The sequence below is a fragment of the Macaca mulatta genome, chromosome 7 (genome assembly GCF_049350105.2).
Source record: "Macaca mulatta isolate MMU2019108-1 chromosome 7, T2T-MMU8v2.0, whole genome shotgun sequence".
Classification (NCBI taxonomy): domain Eukaryota; kingdom Metazoa; phylum Chordata; class Mammalia; order Primates; family Cercopithecidae; genus Macaca; species Macaca mulatta.
In genome coordinates, this window is record NC_133412.1 from 59076614 (window position 1) to 59094798 (window position 18185).

The window sequence follows — 18185 nt, forward strand, 5'->3', positions numbered from 1 at the left end:
CCTACTGTCCTCTCTGCCTGGAATGTCAGGAAGGGCTTCGTGGAGAATGTAGTACCATTGCTGAGTTCCAAAGTAGGAATTTCTAGGCAGAAACAAGGGAATACCCATTCGCCACTAATGCCTAGCCAGGCCCAAGACAGGATAGGAGTTCAATCAGTATTTGCCCACCTGGGATATTTGTCAGCTCCCAGACCTGGGTAATAGGCAGGGGCCCTGCGTGGCCACCCTTCACCCTCTAGGGGCAGCCAATCTCTGCCTTTCTGGCTCACAGAAGGAACCAGTTTGTCTCAAACATGTGGAATCTACCGGCCCATCTTTCCGTAGTCTGCATCTACAGGGTGCCCATAAAGTCTGGAAACAGACATGATTTTGTTCATTACAGATTGGAGATGTCCTTGAGGACATTGTGTATGTTCACCTGTGTGTCCAGGGTTTGTGGGTACTTGGGATTTCTTAAGGGTTCCCTCTTTCTTAGGGACCTTGTAGGCTGGTGCTACGATCATCCACAGTCTCCCTTCTCCCACGGTCTGTTTCTCTCTGCCTCGCTGTTGCCACAGATAGTCTGGACAGATTAGAGCCTTGCCCCAACTTGAACCATGGATTTTTCTTTTCGAAATAAAACATAATAAAATTTTGGTGAAAATGGAAATATCTACATGTTTATTTTTAAGTGTTTTTTTTTTTTTAATGTTAAGCTTTTCGGTTGGTTGGGAAACATCAAAATAGGTCATGTGTAACTTGGTTTGCTCATAAAACAGAGTGGCTCATACTTGGTATATTTAGAGAGGAGACGGAAGTGATTTTTTTTTTTTTTTTTGCATTCAGTTTTTCTCTATTTTTCTTTTTAAACCAAAAAGTGCTTGGAAAATTTCTCCACCCTCTCCACTGCTAGTGCATTTTCCTGGCCTTAAAATTCTGGTACAGGCTTCTGTTGCCCAAACAAAAGAGTTAAGTGTGCTGAGCTTGGCTTGCCCTTCAGTGCCGCTTCTCTAAGAGCGAAAAGACATCTTTTTCAGGACTGGTGGTATTAATGGGTTGAGGAGGACAGTGTTCCGAAGGGCAGAAAAACACTTTCCTCTGTGATAAATTAAGGCAGTGATTTCAAACAAATTGTTTCGCCAGTGTCTAGCATCCCCCTTGTCTCTGGTTTTTGTCCACTTTGTACCAAATGCATTCATGAACATGGCAGACATTTTGCTGAAGGTCTCACAGGGAAGGACGACTTGGAGACACACGCTCCATAAAAAAATAGCTTGGAAACCTTCCTCAAATGTGTTTGTTTTCCACAGTTCCTTCTTCCATAGTGTCCAATCCTATAAGTTCTTTTGTTTTTCCTTTTCCTCCTGGGTTTCCTGCCAGTCTTACCCTCTACCTCCATCACATCCAAAGGCTTCCCCGCTTATTATGCAGAGAAATTTGGTCTGGTGTCAGCTTCCACGCCCAGATTTTAATTTTTTATCCAACAGGGCATTCAGCAAATGAAGACCCTGCAGTTATCAGGACCAGAGCAGTAGGAAGTTATAAGTGATATTTTGCAGCAAGGCAGAATAATGTGATAGGATTGTAAGGGCTAAGCAGTGGAGTCCTAGAAGATGTTCTGAGCCCCTGGCTGCCTTGAGTTCTATTTCAGAAAGGTTATTTCTAATTTCTCCCCAGCCCCTAGCTCCAACTACCAGAGCCGGCCTCAGAACCACTCTCCCCTTCATTGGAAACAGACCCACACCCAACATCCCTATTATATCTGCAATCATCTGCTGACTCTGGTCTAAGGGATGTGTCTGGCCCTCAGCACAGTCTCTGAGGCCAAGGAGAAGATGAGGTTGCTAAAACTCCAGAGCACTAGCAGGCCCTCCTCAGTAATCCGTGGTTGCTCAGAATGATTTGCTTCATAAGCACTCCGAGATGTACAGATGGGGGAGAGTGATGTCATACCAGATTCCATGCATGGCAGACAAACAGATGGATATGCAAATGGAATGAACAAGAGAGATGGGAGGGGTGTAAATGATGGGTGGTGGAGTCTAGAATCAGGTAAGCAGAGGGTTTCTCAGGCTACTCTGGAAGAGGAGTTCAAAATGACAAGACCCAAAGAACACCATTCTTTATGGCAACCTGGTACAGAACACAGGCACCAGCTCATGTCTGTCCTCATAACACCCTTGAGAGGTCACTGGAGCTTAGGAAACCAGGTGTTGCCCAAAAACATACAGTCAAAACTCGGATTCTAATGCTAGAGTTCCAGCCACTTCACCAGACTGCCTCCAAGAAGTTGCCACCGGTTGGCTGGAACTCTTGTTCCAAATACTATCTGATGATATTTTCCTTCTTCCCCATATGCCTTCCATCAAGAGGAAGTACACAGATATTCCAGAGCATCTGACCAAGCATCCTTGCATTTATTTGGGGGCATTATTAGTGCTCATTTCTTTTCATTCAAGATGCCAGCCGTTGGGGGCAAAGTTGCCCTGCTGAGCTCACGGTATAGACATGGGCAGTTGCTAAAGTAATCCCTCCCCACCTGGAGGTTTCACCTTGCATCCCAAATACCACCCCTGCACAGACTGGGGTCTCTCGTTGCTTTCCTCTCTGCCCTCCACTGGCCACACCAACTTCCTTATTTACCCATTTTAGGTGAGAACACCCTTTCTCCCATGGACTTCTACCAGTGCATTTCCCACTCTGCCCCTCTGGCTGTCCCAGGTGTGCTGTATGCTACAGCCCCTCCAGGTTTCTAAGCTGCTGCTGTTCCCTGCCCCAGACTCTCTGCTTGTCCAGACCCTGACCTGCGATGTGGAAACGTGACAGAGGAGAGGGAATTCCAGGCAGAGTAGGAGCGGAGATAACCCACTTGCGGGGAGCGGAGGGTGGGGACGAGTCATTCATAGGGACTCCACACCCAGTTGGCTGGAGCAGCAGGTCTTGCAGGTCAGCCCAGCCTGTTAGGACCCTCCTTCCTGGCAGGGACCCTGCTGGCCCGTGGGCGATGCCCTTCTCCTTGGCGCTGCCTCCAGAACTGTGGCGAGGCAGCCGTTTTCAAATGTTTGTTTGGGTTTTCTGGAAGCTCTTTGAAGTTGGAATGAAAAATCTGCCTGGTGGTTCTGAAATGGCCTCTCCGGCGCAGCGGGCCTGGGTCCTGCAGCATTCCCTTGGTTCAAGGCTGAGTGCAATGCCACCTCCCATCACTGCCCAAATACACATGGTTGGATTGAAATTCCCAGGCACTTCATCAGGCCCCTTTAAGAAGTCCTCTTGCCTCTATGTTGTTCTATGTGCTTCATCCACCTCACTAGTCAGGAGGTCCTTGAGGATAAACACGCCTGTGTGATTTGTCTTTGTATTCCCAAGACCTATCCCAATGCCCTATACTCAGTGGCAACCAATACTGACACAGCTCTTTAAAATTCATTGAGTACTTCCATGTTCTCTCTTCAGATGTATAAGGAAGGCATTCCCATTTTGCAGAGGAGCACACTGAGGTTCAGATAGGTTGGGCAACTTGCTTTCAGTGACTCAGCTAGGATGGGGCAGACTGAGTATTTGACCCTACGTGGCTCCAAAATCTGTGTTCCCTGCCTTCTGCCCTGCTTTTTCTGGATAGCCAAAGAGCTCCGTGCATGTTTGGTGCTGAGGTATTAGGGGGTTTAAGTCACAGGGTGTCCAGCACTCAGGAGCTGAGGCCACCCTCAGGCGTCTTGGTTTGCAGCTGAGCCCTCTGAGGAGACAGGAAATGGAGGCAGCAGGACTCAGGCTGGGGTTGAGGTGTTTGGGGTAGCAGGAGAGGACAAGAAGCCGCTGATGTGGTGGCAGCCACACTCAGTGAAGTGAGAGGGGCCCTGGCCCAGAGGCCTGAAAGCCACTTCTCCTCAGCTAACAGGAATCGTATTCCATAGCACAGGAAACCTCTGTTCAGAGGAGGCCCAGTCAGGAGCAAAGGTTGTGGAGTCAAGGCTGTGAGTGTGTGCGTGTGCGTGTGTGTTTAATTTGTGGCTTCAACAGAGGGCAGACTTAAGAATGAATGAAAGAGGCAAACAAGGGCAGCTTGTCCCAAGTGGGGGAGGGATAAGTGTGGAGCCAGAGGACACCAGCTTCTGAGGGAGTCAAGTGCAAAGTCCTGGGCTCCCTGCAAACTGGGCCCTGCAGGAGGGCCAGCACCCTCAGCAGCAGCGGAACCGGCCAGACCTCCTGGCGTCCCTCACAGCAGAAGGGTGGGCCTTCAGCAATGGGGCCCTGTGTAGTGGGAAAAGGCAACACTGCGCTTGCCTTCGTGGTTAACTGGGGCTGTACTGCAAATGCTTCAGGAGAGCCCCCGCAGGCTGAGAGGGACATTAGAAAGTTCCATCCCCTTCATCTGCCCACCTCCCTTGGGCTGTGGGCTGCGAGCTGCATGGGGCACGGGCACAGGCCTGGATGTGAGGGGCAATTCACCGTCCCAGGTGGTCGTTCCTTCTGACTTTTTATTTGTCCAATATTCCTTCAGTCTTGGTTATGTCCCAGGCAAAGTTCTAGACACATTACACACATTTTCTTCCCTTGCCCTCACAACCACCCTACCAGGTAGGCACTATCCACCCCATTTTACAGCTGAGGACACAGAACTGTAAAAATGAAGAAGTGGAAAGTCCAAGGACCCCTAACTGGGAAAGGTTGGGTGGGACTTGAAGCTGCGGGGTCTTTTTGAATGTCCTCCTCTAAGGGGTCTCCCAGGCCAGCAGGGAAGAGAAAGTCATAAGCACCCAATTCTGGTAGAAGGCAGAAAGAGGAAAGGGGGGTGTCTAAGTCAAAAGGGGCTTCCTAGGGGCTCAGAGGGTGGTCCCAGAAAATCCCAGGGGATCAGTGTTCTCCAGGAGTCTTGAAGGGCAAGTGTGATATTCAAGTGTGATAGAGGAGAGGGAATTCCAGGCAGAGTAGGAACAGAGATCACCCATCCACTAGCGTTCCAATCACGGGGCGTGGAGGGGGACGAGTCATTCATAGGGACTCCACCCCCAGTTGGCTCAAGCAGCGGGTCTTGCAGGTCAGCCCAGCATGTCAGGACCCTCCTTCCTGGCAGGGACCCTTGCTAGCCCACAGGTGATGCCTTTCTACTTGGCGCTGCCTCCAGAACTGTAGCGAGGCAGCGTTTTCAAATGTTTGTTTGGGTTTTCTGGAAGCTCCTTGAAGTTGGAATGAAAAATCTGCCTGGTGGTTCTGAAATGGCCTCTTCGGCTCAGCGGGCCTGGCTCTTACAGCATTCCCTGAAGAAGTAAACAGGCCTGTGCACGGGGAGCTGCAGGGGCCACACTGCTGGATTGCTGGGTGTCCCTGGCCGAGGCGTGGGAGGCCAGCCCTGGGCCCTGCAGTGCCCGAGTGTTTGCCCAGGTGCCCTGGACACACTAGCCTAGGGTGCAGGGACCTAGGGCGCAGGCACTGCCGCCTGAGAGGGAGTCCTAGGGGGTCCAGAACAGGAAGTCAGTGGTGTTTTATGTTACATTAGGAACACAAGCAGGCTTCCTGGAGTGAACTGAGCCTTGTGGTCGAGAAATAGGCAGGCTTGGAGGCTGTCAGGCTTCCCGCCGTGCAGCCGCCATGCCTCAATTTCATTAGCTGACAAAGCAGTTCTCTGTCCTCACTGGCCACAAGGGGAGGAGGACACAGCTTTTGGAAACCTCCAGGGTGCTATCCCGGAACCTGGGGCCATAGCCAGGGACAGCTTGAGTGTTCCCTCCCGTCTCATCTCCTCCTCTGAGAGGCAGGCTGTGCCCCAGCTGAAGGGGGCAGCCGTGGCTTTGCCAGCTGATGGCTGCCATGTGGGAATTTGGACCTGGGCTGCCTGATCTTCAGATTTTCCAGCAAAGCTGGAAATCCAGATGTTCGTATGAAACTTTCCCGATTTAAACAATGTTTAAAAACACTATGCAGGACGATCTATACACATCTGCAGGCCAGACTTGGTTCCGAGGCAGCCAGTCAGTGACCTCTACTCTCCGCCTTCAGACACCCAGGCACCTATGCAAAGCACCCCGACAACAGTGATGGGGTGGGGGTGTAGCAAACGCTCAAGGAGGGACCCCGAGTCCACAGGCAAGAAAGGCATGGATCATCCTTCCCCTGCTCCTCCAAAAGGGCAGGCACTGCTCCACTTCTTGGCTCCCGTCCACTCTGTTGGTACAGACATAGGGGAAGGGGACGAGGGGTATGACTTCTAGAATTTGGACCTTGTTTCTCTCTCAGGCACTTTCACTTGCCCTTGGCGTGATCTCCTGCTGGTTCAGTCCACCTGGTATGTTTATCAGGAGGCTCTTTCTTTGTCCTTCCTTCTCTACTCTGTCCATGGCTTTCCCTCTTACGGGTCCTTGGTAGCTGCCAGAGCCCTCCCTCCAGGCGGTGTTGGCCAATGACAAGGCTGGGAGGCCAAGGCTGACCAATCAGAGCAGTTGGCCATATTGCTGGGAATTAACAGCAACATGGTATATGGGGAAAGCATGAGCTTTGGGATCAAACAGACCTAGATTCAATTCCTTCCCTAATTGGCCAAAAGAGCTTGAAACAGTTGCACAAATTTCCCACAACTCTGTTCCTCATCTGTAAAATGGGGATACTAATTCCTGGCGGGGATTACATACAAAGATGCATGGAAAATGTCTAGCACAGTGCCTGGGATATATTAAGAGCTCATCCATAATTGTCATGATCTGAGACAGTGACAACTATGGATGAGCTCTCAATATATTCTTGAGTTGCATGTCTATCAGAAGATGTTATGCCAAGTTCTCAACAGTCAACTTAGAAACACACTCTTAGAATAGAAACACATTGGGTACCATTTGTACATATCTTATAGATGTATTTCCATTTCATTTTTTACCTATTCTCTTTTAAACAAAATCATGGTGGATTAAAAGGTAATAAATTACACACAAAGTAGCTTTTCACTTCTCACTGCCTTTCATTTTTCTTCTCCTCCTACTTGGCCTTTCTCCCCCACCAGGACCTTTACTCTGGTCTCCTGTGTTTGCTAATTCATTAGTCAACAAATGTTTACTAAGCACAAAGACTTGTTCTTTGTTCTCAAGGGGCTGACAGCTAGGGAGGGAGGAAGACAGAAGATTGCAGCAAGGTTGAGGATAAAGAGAAATCCAGGGTTGGGTGCAGTGGCTCACACCTATAATCCCAGAACTTTGAGAGGCCGAGGTGGGTGGATCACCTGAGGTCAGGAGTTCGAGACCAGCCTGGCCAACATGGTGAAACCCCATCTCTACTAAAAATACAAAAATTAGTTGGGCGTGGTGGCAGACACCTGTAATTCCAGCTACCGGGGAGGCTGAATCACTTGAACCTGAGAGGCAGAGGTTGCAGTGAGTCGTGATTGTGCCATTGTACTCCAGCCTGGGCAACAAGAGCAAGACTCCATCTCAAAAAAAAAAAAAAGAGAGAGAGAGAGAGAAATCCAGGGTGTGGAGGGGCTTGGAATGCAGAAGACATCTGGAGATCTTACAGCAAGGCGTGAGAGAGAATAAGGGTCATGGCAGCAGGAATGAGGAAAAGACAGATGCATGAGACCTGTAGAAAAACCTTCCAGGACGTCCCAGGGGTCAGGGGATGGGAAGAGCCAAGAGGAACTCCCCATTTCTGTTTAGATGATTGAGTGGATGACATTGTCACCAACTGAAAGCAGGAGCAGCAGAGAACATCTTGCTAGTGAGAGGTGATGAGCTGGACCATACAAGGTGACCTTTAAAATGCTGGTGGCACATCCAGGTAGAACCACCCTGTAAATGATAACAGTGAACCCACTACATGCCAGACACATGCAGAATGCCTTAGGTGTTGTATCTTATTTAATCTCCATGATGGCCTTATGAGGGAAGGCACCATCATGATCCCCACTTTTCAGGTGACTATTTTAAGGGTCAGAAATATTAAGTAACTCACCAGTCCAATGGTCACTGGTCCAAGTGAGTAGAGCTAGTCTGACTCCAGAGCCCATCTTCTTGCCCATTTCATGTATTTATTCAATTAACATTTATCGAAGACCTACTATGAGGCTGGCACCATTTAAATGCTTTGAATGTATCAGTCAAGAAGACCTGCCTTCACGCAGCTCCTATTCTCCTGCGCACATTGCCTCTGCTTAGAGACAGCTGAGGATATGGGATGACAGTGCTGGCTGGAGGAGCAGGGGGGCTGCTACACCCACCCCCACTCTGAAATCTCACTTCCTGGGTGAGGGACAGGTGCTTCCTTCACCCACCCACATCAGTCTATATCCCCATACTAACCATTTTGCTTTGGGCTAGGCCAGGTGGCAGAAGGAAGGACAGACACTTGAGAAGGACAGTCATAACCCTTCTAACCCTTTTGCGGCATCAGTCTCAAAGGATTTCTATATGGAGCTGGACATATCCCTCCATCTCTATCAGCTCATGGTGGGGACTGTGTGTTGAGGAGATCATGAAGGGGCTCTTCCTCTGGGCGCTCTGTCACCCAGCCCCTAGCAGCCCACCCAGGTGTCAAGAGAGAGGCCTGCCCCTCACTCCAGAGAATAGCTAGGATCTTGGTGGCATGGCACTTTGGAAAGTATGAGACCCCTCCTTGGTTTACAGAAGAAGAAACTGAGGCAGGGAACAGCCAGTCATTGCCCAAGGCTTCCTGGTGAATTAGTGACAGAGCCAGGTGATAATGCAGCCCGTGTTTGTGTTGCTTCACCTCAGCCCCAGATCCTTCACTCTCCATGGGGGCTGTTCTTGGGGAAGCCAGCTTTGCACTCCCACTTCCCTGGAAGGCAGAGCACTAAGGCTGCCACCCAGCAACCACTCAGGCGGGCCCACACAGTCCCGGGCCAGCCTCTCTGGCACTCACACCCAGTGTCCGGAGCAGCTGGTCAGTGGGCGTGGAGTTCCTGCTTGTGTGCCCCCACCCCTGTTGTGCCCTCCCCCTGCCTGGGATGAGCTGCAGCTGCCTCGGGGCCTCTCTGCCTGTGTCCCCCAGCCAGCCTGTGCCCTGCTTTAATATCTCCTGGGGAAAATAGCTGGCAATGCTCAAGCGACGAGCAAAGGCCATTAAAAAAAAAAAAAAAAAGCCTAATGCCAGGATGAGGGGGCAGGAGGGGTGGAAACAGCTGCAGTCTCCTCTTCCAAATTTAGCCAGGTGACTGCTTTGCCCTGCTCCTCCTTCTCTGGGGTTTTTGGGTGGCCATCGCCTCCACCGTAGGACTGTGTTCCTCAAAACCACCCCCAGATGACTCACAGAGCTGTGGCAGCTCAGAGAGGAATGTCTATTCATTTCAGCTGGGGCTCTTTTAAGCCAGTTGGACCCGACCAGCAGCTCCACCATGGCAGAATTGGGCTGCCTCCCACTTCCTGTGTCCCCATCCGATTTCAGGGCCTACCATCCCCAGAGTGACAGAAGATAGCATGGAATGAGGCAGCCATGCTCAGATATCAGAGGTGCTGAAAACATCCCGAGGCTGCTGTGGAAACACAGCAAAGATTGGGGCATGGAGCGGGAGCGGGAGCAGGAGAGAAGCCAGGTGGCCCAGCCTTGTGTTGGGAGAGCAGGGCATGGCCCCAGCCCCAGGGTGCCCATGGGCAGAACTCAGCCCCAGAACCCAGCACACACCATATCCACTTCTCATTTATTCTCTAAGTGTTAGAAAGACCTTCAAATCAGCTCATCCATATGTTCCTAAGTATGAATGATTTGTAAAATGATGTTATGGATATATAGGGATAATATATATCCATAAATATTATCCATATACATATATGGATAAAGGTAAATTTTTCTGCATAACCAGTGATTTGACAATTATTTAGTGGGTGATGATGCTAATATCTGAGGAGGAATACCTTTCAAAAATATATTGAGGCTGGGTGTGATGGCACTTTGGGAGCCAAGGCAGGAGGATCGCTTGAGCCCAAGAGTTTGAGATCATCCTGGCCAGTGTAGCTAGACCCTGTCTTTACAAAAAATTTAAAATTTAGCCAGGCGTGGTGGTGGATGCCTGTGGTTCTAGCTACTCGGGAGGCTGAGGCGGGAGGATCTCTTGAGCCTGGGAGGTCGAGGCTGCAGTGAGCAGTGATCACACCACTGCACTCTAGCCTGGTCAACAAAGTGAGACCCTGTTTCAAAAAAAGTAACCAGAAATATATTGAGCAAATATTGTGCTACACACAGTGTGGATGATACAGGGAGTATATGAACATGGCACTAAAAAACCTGTCAGTGGACCCTACTTCAGACAATATGGGACATGCTGATCATCACCTTTCTCTTCGTTCTGGTTTTCTGGTCTTCTTTTCTGGTCTCCTTCTCCTTGGTCTTCATCCAGGGAAGACAGACAGTTCCATGAAATGATTTTGATATAGTGGGATCTGGGACAGCAGGCATTCCAGCCTTTAACCCTCCCACAGTGACTTTGACTGTGACTGGGATGAGGTGGGCAGGCCATAACTGAGGTGGAAAATCCTGTCAGTGAGCTAGATCGAGTCACTAGGCGGGGCTGGATGGGACCAGAAAAAATGGCTTAGACCCTGGAGTGTTGTGAAAAGACACACAAGGCAACTAGTGAAGCCAGCAGACATTCCAGCACCTGCCCTCCTCCTTCCATCCTCTAGATCTGGGCGACTCCTCCTGACACACCCACCTCATCAAATTCAGCCTGACCCTGTTCTGGGCAAGCATGCCCTCTGCCACATACACTCCCACCCCGAAACCTCACTTCCAGCCTGAGGGACGGGTGCTTCCTTTACCCACCCACCTCAGTGTAAATCTCCATACAGACCACTTTGCTTTGGGCCGGGCCAGGTGGCAGAGGGAAGGGGAGACACTTGGGAAGGACAGTCATGGAATACTTTCCATCTAAACCTTTGGCAGTGTCAGGCCCAGAGGGTTTCTATTATGGAGCTGGACATTTCCCCCATCCCCATAAACTCACGCACATAGGCCCGTGTGGGACATGCATTGAGTCGTTCACTTATAGTCACTCAACCAACCAGAGCGCTCTTCCCCTCCCTCTCTCTGGGTCAGTCATGCTTGTCCTGCAGGTCTCCAGATACCCCAAAGCAGGCTTTTCCTCCCCCAGGAAAACCTTTCCTGTGCTTCACCTGCTGGGTGGATCACCTGTCAGTAGTGCTTAGCCTGCAGTCATCATCGTTGTAGTCACAGGCCTCTGGAGCAGCTATTCATGTGCTTGGCCGTCTGAGTCAAGGGAACTGATGTTCAAACAGGGTGTGTGTAAGCTCATCTTCTCACTGAGGTGGTACTGATACTGCTCAGGAAACTAGTGAGGAGTGAACTTGGTGACTAACAGCAGCTTAGAGACAGTGCCATCTCTTTTCTCAAACCCGTGTGGAAGGGAGAAAGGCCTGCCTGCCAGTGGTCCTGAAGCCACTCAGTGGGAGCAGGATTTGAGTGATAAGTTCAAGATCTGAAAGATCAAAGGTGGCTGAAATGAAAAGGACACTTTCTAAGCATAAGTGTGAAGTTCTAATTCCTGGCTTAGCAACTCAGCTGTTGATACTAGAGCCTAATAATCACTCACTCTGGTGACAAGACTTGGGGGCTTTAGTCAGTGGTTTCCATTTCCTGGCTGTGCACTGGAAGCCCTGAGCACATTTTTAAAAGATCAAGTCCTGGGTCCCATACCAGAACGTTCAGAATGAAGATCTCCAGGAAAGGACTTAGGAAATTGTGTATTTTAAAAGTTCTCCAGGGGGTTCTTTTGTAGCTTTTGATTATTTTGGGGGTGGGGTGGGCAGGACAGGGTCTCACTCTGCCATGCAGGCTGGAGTGCAGTGGCACAATCTTGGTTTACTGCAGCCTTGACCTCCCCAGCTCAAGCCATCTTCCTACCTTAGCCTCCCAAGTAGCTAGGATTACAGGCATGCGCCGTCATGCCAGGATAATTTTTGTATTTTTAGTAGAGACGGGGTTTTGCCATGTTGGCCGGGCTGGTTTTGAAGTCCTGGCCTCAAGTGATCAGCTCACCTTGGCCTCCCAAAGTGTTGAAACTGCAGGCGTGAGCTGCTGCACCCAGCCCTTCTGTAGCTTTTAGAAACTAGTGAGGAGTGAACTTAGGGCTTTTTGGGAAGCATCATCTATTTATATCAATAAAGCAAATGTGAACCAACAGAAAGCTTCCGGGTTGGGGTGCAGTCTGGGCTCACCACAGCTCCAGCAATGACTCAGGACCATGTTGTGAAGAAAGTGAAGATCAAGTCCCTAGTCCCTTCGCTGCTGTACCACCTGGGAGTAGGACCCCCAGAATCCAATATTTCAGGTATTTCATCCACTCTAGCAACATGCCTTTGACAAAGAGCTGCAATTTGTGCCTGTGTGATGATTCTAGTCACCAAGGGCAGTGGCCAGCAAGGCTACTGAGAAAATAGATCCTCACTCCATGGGCTCAGAAGGCTGATGCCGGGACCATCTTCTTTCATTCTGGCAAAACCGTGGGTTTCTTCAGAATGTCAAAATGCAGAAGGGCGCTGTGGGTGGCAGGATGCTTGCTGGCCAGGTAGCAGATGCAAATCAGTGTCCCTGTCCACCCGGGAGGAGCCAGGAGCAGAAGGTGAAACAGTGAGCCGTGGAGATGCTCAGCTCTTCCTGAGATTCCTTCCATGATTTCCAGAGACAGTGAAGTCACGATGCACAGCTCTCCAGCATGTGCATCTCCTCCTCGAATGCCTTCTGCAGGGACAAAGAGGCTTTATCCTCAAGAGTGGGACACAGTTCTGTACCCAAATGTGGCAGATTGAATGGAGATAATGATCTTCAGAACTTTAAGAAGGAGATGACCCAGATAAAACAGAAATTGGGTAATTTATCAGAAAGCCTGGAAAAAACGTCTGAGAGGTACCCCTGCAGGAGACTGAGGTCTGGAAGAGCTGAGGTAGCGTATTCTTATTCTGGCCTCCACAAGCCACATGGACTCCTCCTATCTGGCCTCGTCGCCAGGCCTCTGCCAGCCTTTTTCCTATAGAGAAGCCACTCACGCTCCACAGTTCTGGGAAATGGACTGTGAGATTTAGTTCCTGGACAGCCGCCCCTCAGCTGTTCCTGCTCCATGCTCTGACACCTTGGGTTGGCCTCAGACAGCCCATTCAACACCTTGTAATACATTTATAGACCTGTGGCTCAGGAACAGCTGTGGGGAAGGGCAGAGCTTCAGCAGGCCAAGCCCCAAGCCTGTGGGGCCTTTTCTTCTTGCCTTGGACTCAGGTAGTGGCTGGCATTTCCAGGGAGAGGGCTGAAGTTCAGTTCACATCATCCCATTTATGGAGGATCTCTCTTGGGGTTATTCTTCCAAGGAGCATCAACAAGAAAGGAAGGAAGCCATCTCTTGATGTCCTGGAGCACCGCCTGCCCATAGATGAGAAGGGGTTCCCAGGTGGAAAGAAGGGGTGCAGGAAGCTGCACCCAAGATACCAGTTTCCCCAGCTTCTGAAAGTAGGGACAGCCCTGCAATATGGGGTGCAGCTGCCTAAGAGGGACTAAGTAGGCCATGCAGGGTCACTCCACGTGAATCTTTTCTGCGCTCCCAGAACTCAGACCTCAACCTCCTCACGGTCATTGTGTTCTCTAATGAGCGCGTGCGTACACACACACACACACACACACACACACACACACACACACACACCGGCTGCAGGGATCTCTTTAGACTTTTTTTTTTTTTTTTTTTTTTTTTTGAGAGCGAGACAGAGCCTTGCTCTGTTGCCCAGGCCGGAGTGCAGTGGTGCTATCTTGGCTCACTACAACCTCTGCTTCCCAGGTTAAAGTGACCCTCCCACCTCAGTCACCCAAGTAGCTGGGATTACGGGCATGCATCACCACACCTGGCTATTTTTTGTAGAGATAGGGTTTCACTATGTTGGCCAGGCTGGTCTCGAACTCCTGACCTCAAGTGCTGCCTTGGCCTCCCAAAGTGCTGGGATTACAGGAGAATGAGCCACTGTGCCTGGCCAATCTCTTTAAAATATATCTAGAGTCCATGTCTCTCTCTTGATCTCTAGACCCACCTATGCAACTGCCCACTGCACCGCTACATGGGCCATCTGAAAGCACTTCTAATTCAGCAGGAACTCCCAGCCAGCTGGGAAATCTGCTCACCATTGCCTTGGCAAGGAGCCTACTCTCTACTCCAGCTACAAACCCCTGAGTCACCCTGGCCTCCTCCCTCTTGCTCACCCACTTCACGCCGTGGGATCGGTTACTGACTCTGCCAGTGACCAGAGAGTTCTCAGGCCAGTTCACTCCTTAGGCCCAGTTCTAGTTACTCATGTGCTGGACAAATGAGGTGGATGAGGCTACTCTTAATCTAAATGTCCTGTGTAGTTGAGCAAAATGAGCACCAGAGAGAGAGAGACAGAGAGAGAGAGAGCGAGAGTAAGCAAGTAGGTTAACTAGGAAGTGCCCTGTCAAATTGCTGTTATCAGGGAGGTTCTCAAAAATGAGGCCAGATTGAAATATATGAAAGGAAGTGAAATGGATTCCAGGCAGGGGAGCTGAGCAAGTGAAGGCAGAGAGGCAGAGATGCTCAAGGATGACCCAAGAGACAATGCATGGCCCACTGTGCCTGACACACGCTGGAAATGAGCTGGCCCAAGGTGTGATGAGTTAGGTAAGGGCCACTCTCTGCTAAGCCGTCAAGAGTTTGTAAGCAGTGATGGTGGGGAGAGGGCGGCACTGAAAGCTTTAGAACAAGACTGGAGCATAGTGAATACGTGTTTGGGAAGGTTCCATTGGCAAAGTAGTGTTCAGGGAGAGGAGGCTGTTATGGCTGTCCAGGCAAGGGACGGGCAGAGCAGGGAAATGTGAGGGTTGGGGGTGGGAGAGGTGGGAGGTGCATGTAGGAGGGGTCGGAGGGGTGTCTTTGGCGGGAGCTGGCCAGGGGAGTGATTCTTAGTCAGGGATTTTGGGCATGTGTACAAGGACAGAGTGGTGGCAGCTTCTTTATTGTCATCTTCTTTTTTTTTTTTTTTTTGAGATAGAGTCTCGTTCTGTTGCCTAGACTGGAGTGCAGTAGCACAATCTCAGTTCAATGCAACCTTCACCTTCCAGGTTCGAGTGATTCTCATGCCTCAGCCTCCCAAGTAGCCGGGATTACAAACACGTGCCACCACGCCTAGCTAATTTTTTTATATTTTTAGTAGAGACAGGGTTTCACCATGTTGGCCAGGCTGGTCTCAAACTCATGGCTTCAAGTGATCCACCTGCCTTGGCCACCCAAAGTGCTGGGATTACAGGTGTGAGGCATCACGCCCAGCCGTCATCTTCTTGTTATTTTCCCAAGGAGACGTGTAGTGTAGGGTGGGTGAGGAGAAGCCATGTTGTCAGGGACTTTGCTGCTCCCTAAAGTTGCTGATGTGGAGGGAAGGGGGTTCCTTTTCACTGCGGTGATCCCCACGGACTCACCTACAGTCTGGCTCAGTTTTCTCCCAGGTCTGTCTGCTCATCCCCTTACTCGTCAGGGCTCTGGGATTGTCAGTGACAGAAACCCAGCTCCAAGGCAACAGAGAAGGTGAAGGTGCAGATAATCTGAGATAGGATTGAGAAATGAAATTCTGGAAACACCTTTGGGGGAGGCAGGCTCAGGGACGGCTGAAAACAGGGCTGCAAGGCTCCAGTGCCAACAGGGAATGGGGCAGCTGATGGGGCTGCTGCCTTGTACTGAGTAACTTTCACCACAGCAGTGAGACAGATTTCAGACTCTTTCTAGCTCCAAACCCAGGATCCAGGGAAACAACTTATTGGTCTGGCTTGAGTCAGGCGTTCGCCTGTGGACCAGTTGGCAGGGGCCAGTGCCAGGGTGGTGCTAGCCCCCATGGGAGTCCCTGGAGTGACTCTGTGGGAGGGGGAGGGGCAGGGCATAGGGGAGGGGAGGCGGGCAGACAATCCTGGGGTCGCTGCAGCTCCACAGCAGGGCCAGGGAGCAAACAAAGGGTGAATGTAAGACAGGGATGCAGCCAGTGATTGGCTAACAAATCTAATCCCTCTCTAGGTGAGGTTCTTTTTAGAGTTAACATGAGTCATTTGTTCATTGATCTGTTGAGCATTGATTCTGTGATTCATCCAACAAGCCTTTACTGAATTCCTAGTCTGGGCCAGGCCCTCAATCAGAGATAGAAAAGGGAAGAAAATAAGGTTCCCTGCCCTCCAGTCATTCATGTTCTAGCATGGGAAAGCCACGTAATAAAATTCTATAATAATAAGAGACCTATGCTGAATAGAGGTGGAAAATAAGGAAGAAAGAGTGATTCATTCTTCTTGGAAATTTATTAAAGGCTTGATGGGTAGTAGGGTTCCTCCAGGCATTGGTGCTGGAGAAGAGCCTTCCAGCAGAAATAGCAATGTGATAAAAGGCACAGACCATGAGCTCATGTCGGACATTGGATGAACAGGGGGTCTTCTGGTGGTACTAGCATGGCCAGAGTGTAAGTTAGAAGGTGGCGTGGGTCATGAAGCAAGAGAACAGGTGAGATTGAGTAGACATCTAAGGGCCACTTCTTGAGGGACCTCATACAGCAACACGGGTTTTGGAAGGGTGTAAAATACAAGATTTTCCTATGAAAAAGACTATCCTGGCAGCAGTGTAGGCGATGGACTGGAAGGAGGAGGAAACTGGAGATGGGCTGACCATCAGGAGGCCACTGTGAATGTCAGGATAGAGAGGTCCTCCTGCACTGAATAGATGATGAGGAAGTAGAAGGCTATGGGCAGAACTTCAAGGGGGACAGGGTAAGTTCAAGAACAAGGGTGAGAGGAGGCAAAGTTTGCAGGGCAGGAAGAAGTGCTTGATTGAGAGTTCACTGCTGTCTTCTGTTGGAATTGTTCGTTCCTTGGCACAGCAGAGTGGTGAGAAAATGCAATGGCTTGAAATTCTGTTAACTGGGACCCTGGAATAGAAGTACCATTTGCCAATTATGTGAATTTGGACAAATCACTTAACCTCTGAGATGTGGTGGGAGTTAAACCATGTAATAGTAAATAGCCTGATACCTGGCACACAGAAGGCCCTTGAAGTGTGACATTGACACCAGAATCAGAACCTTTTTGGACTCCATGGGCTACTTCCAGTGTGTGTGTGTGTGTGTGTGTGTGTGTGTGTGTGTGTGTGTGTGTGTTGTAATTGGAGACGTACGATTAGTAACTAGTAGAAGCAAAAATATTATTCTAGGTTGGTGCAAAAGTAATTGCGTTTTTGCTGTTACTTTTAATAGTTGCATATAGAAGACAGCATTTGCTTTTATGGCATTGGAAACATTCTGACTCAGCTTACTGACATTTCCTCTGCCATCGTCTTCTTTCATACTGAAGTGTGGTTTACAAATATATATATATATATATATATATATATATCTCATTTCTCCCCATTCAAAGAAGGGTTTATGCCTCTGCTTTCATGTCCCAACATACTTTGAGGGATAGTCTCACCCCCTCCCTTTTCCCCTTGTATGCCAGGACCTTGGAGAACAGCCAAGTAAGGTGGTGCTTATCTCATTTTCAGTCCTGAAGGAGGAGGAAGATAAAGTGTGTGCAGTGTTAAGTATCTGGAAGGCGTTTATTTGATTTTCAGCTTGTCTTTGTTCCAACATGGATTGAATGGTAAACGCACGAGAGTAGCTCCCAATGGGTGCCTGAATAGCTGAGGGGCAAAATGTCCCAGTGGCCCACACCCACATGTACTATCATCATGAGCCCTTCAAGCCTGCACAACTCACTCCTGTCCAGCCCTGGGATACTGGGTGAGTCAGGAGAATGACTTCCTCTGTTCTTACAAAGTCCTGGCCACCAGAGATGGTACTGTTAGCACAGGAAAGACATGGAAAATAGGGTAGAAATCTATGCAGAAAAGTGTTTGTTGTGGCTGAAAGTTCCGATGCCCATTTAAGACCCTGGGAGGAAAAAATCAGATCACTCATGTATGGGCTGAAGAACTAAGACTTTTGGTTGCAAGTAAGAGAAACCAAGTCTAGCTACATTTAGTCAAATGGAAAGGGGGAAAAAAGCAGGGGGTTTGGATTTACAATAAGGACATAGGGAATGTCTCCAAGCATCAAAGGCAGGAATACAGCCAGGCCACAAGAAGGGACTGAAACCAGGAGAAAAATAATCAGCCCAGCTTTGGTCCCTTGTGCCCCTGGCCCAGTCTGTTTGGCCTGGGAGTGAGAAATCTCGCTGAACAAGCGTGACTCTAGGAGGTC

The 18185-nt window shown here is 49.7% G+C and overlaps 2 protein-coding genes and 2 non-coding genes across 4 annotated transcripts in view; 3 read left to right on the forward strand and 1 right to left on the reverse strand.

Moving 5' to 3' along the window:
• CEMIP (cell migration inducing hyaluronidase 1) overlaps positions 1–18185 on the forward strand; it is a 171862-nt gene that overhangs the window by 54730 nt on the left and 98947 nt on the right. The gene's annotated exons all lie outside the window — the stretch shown is intronic.
• The window catches only part of LOC144330038 (uncharacterized), a 92297-nt gene that overhangs the window by 54730 nt on the left and 19382 nt on the right, over positions 1–18185 (forward strand). The gene's annotated exons all lie outside the window — the stretch shown is intronic.
• MIR549A (microRNA mir-549a) lies at positions 6632–6726 on the reverse strand. The gene has a single exon (NR_032603.1). It is a non-coding gene; the product is annotated as a microRNA mir-549a (primary transcript).
• On the forward strand, positions 6647–6703 carry MIR549B (microRNA mir-549b). Its single transcript, NR_128378.1, has one exon. It is a non-coding gene; the product is annotated as a microRNA mir-549b (primary transcript).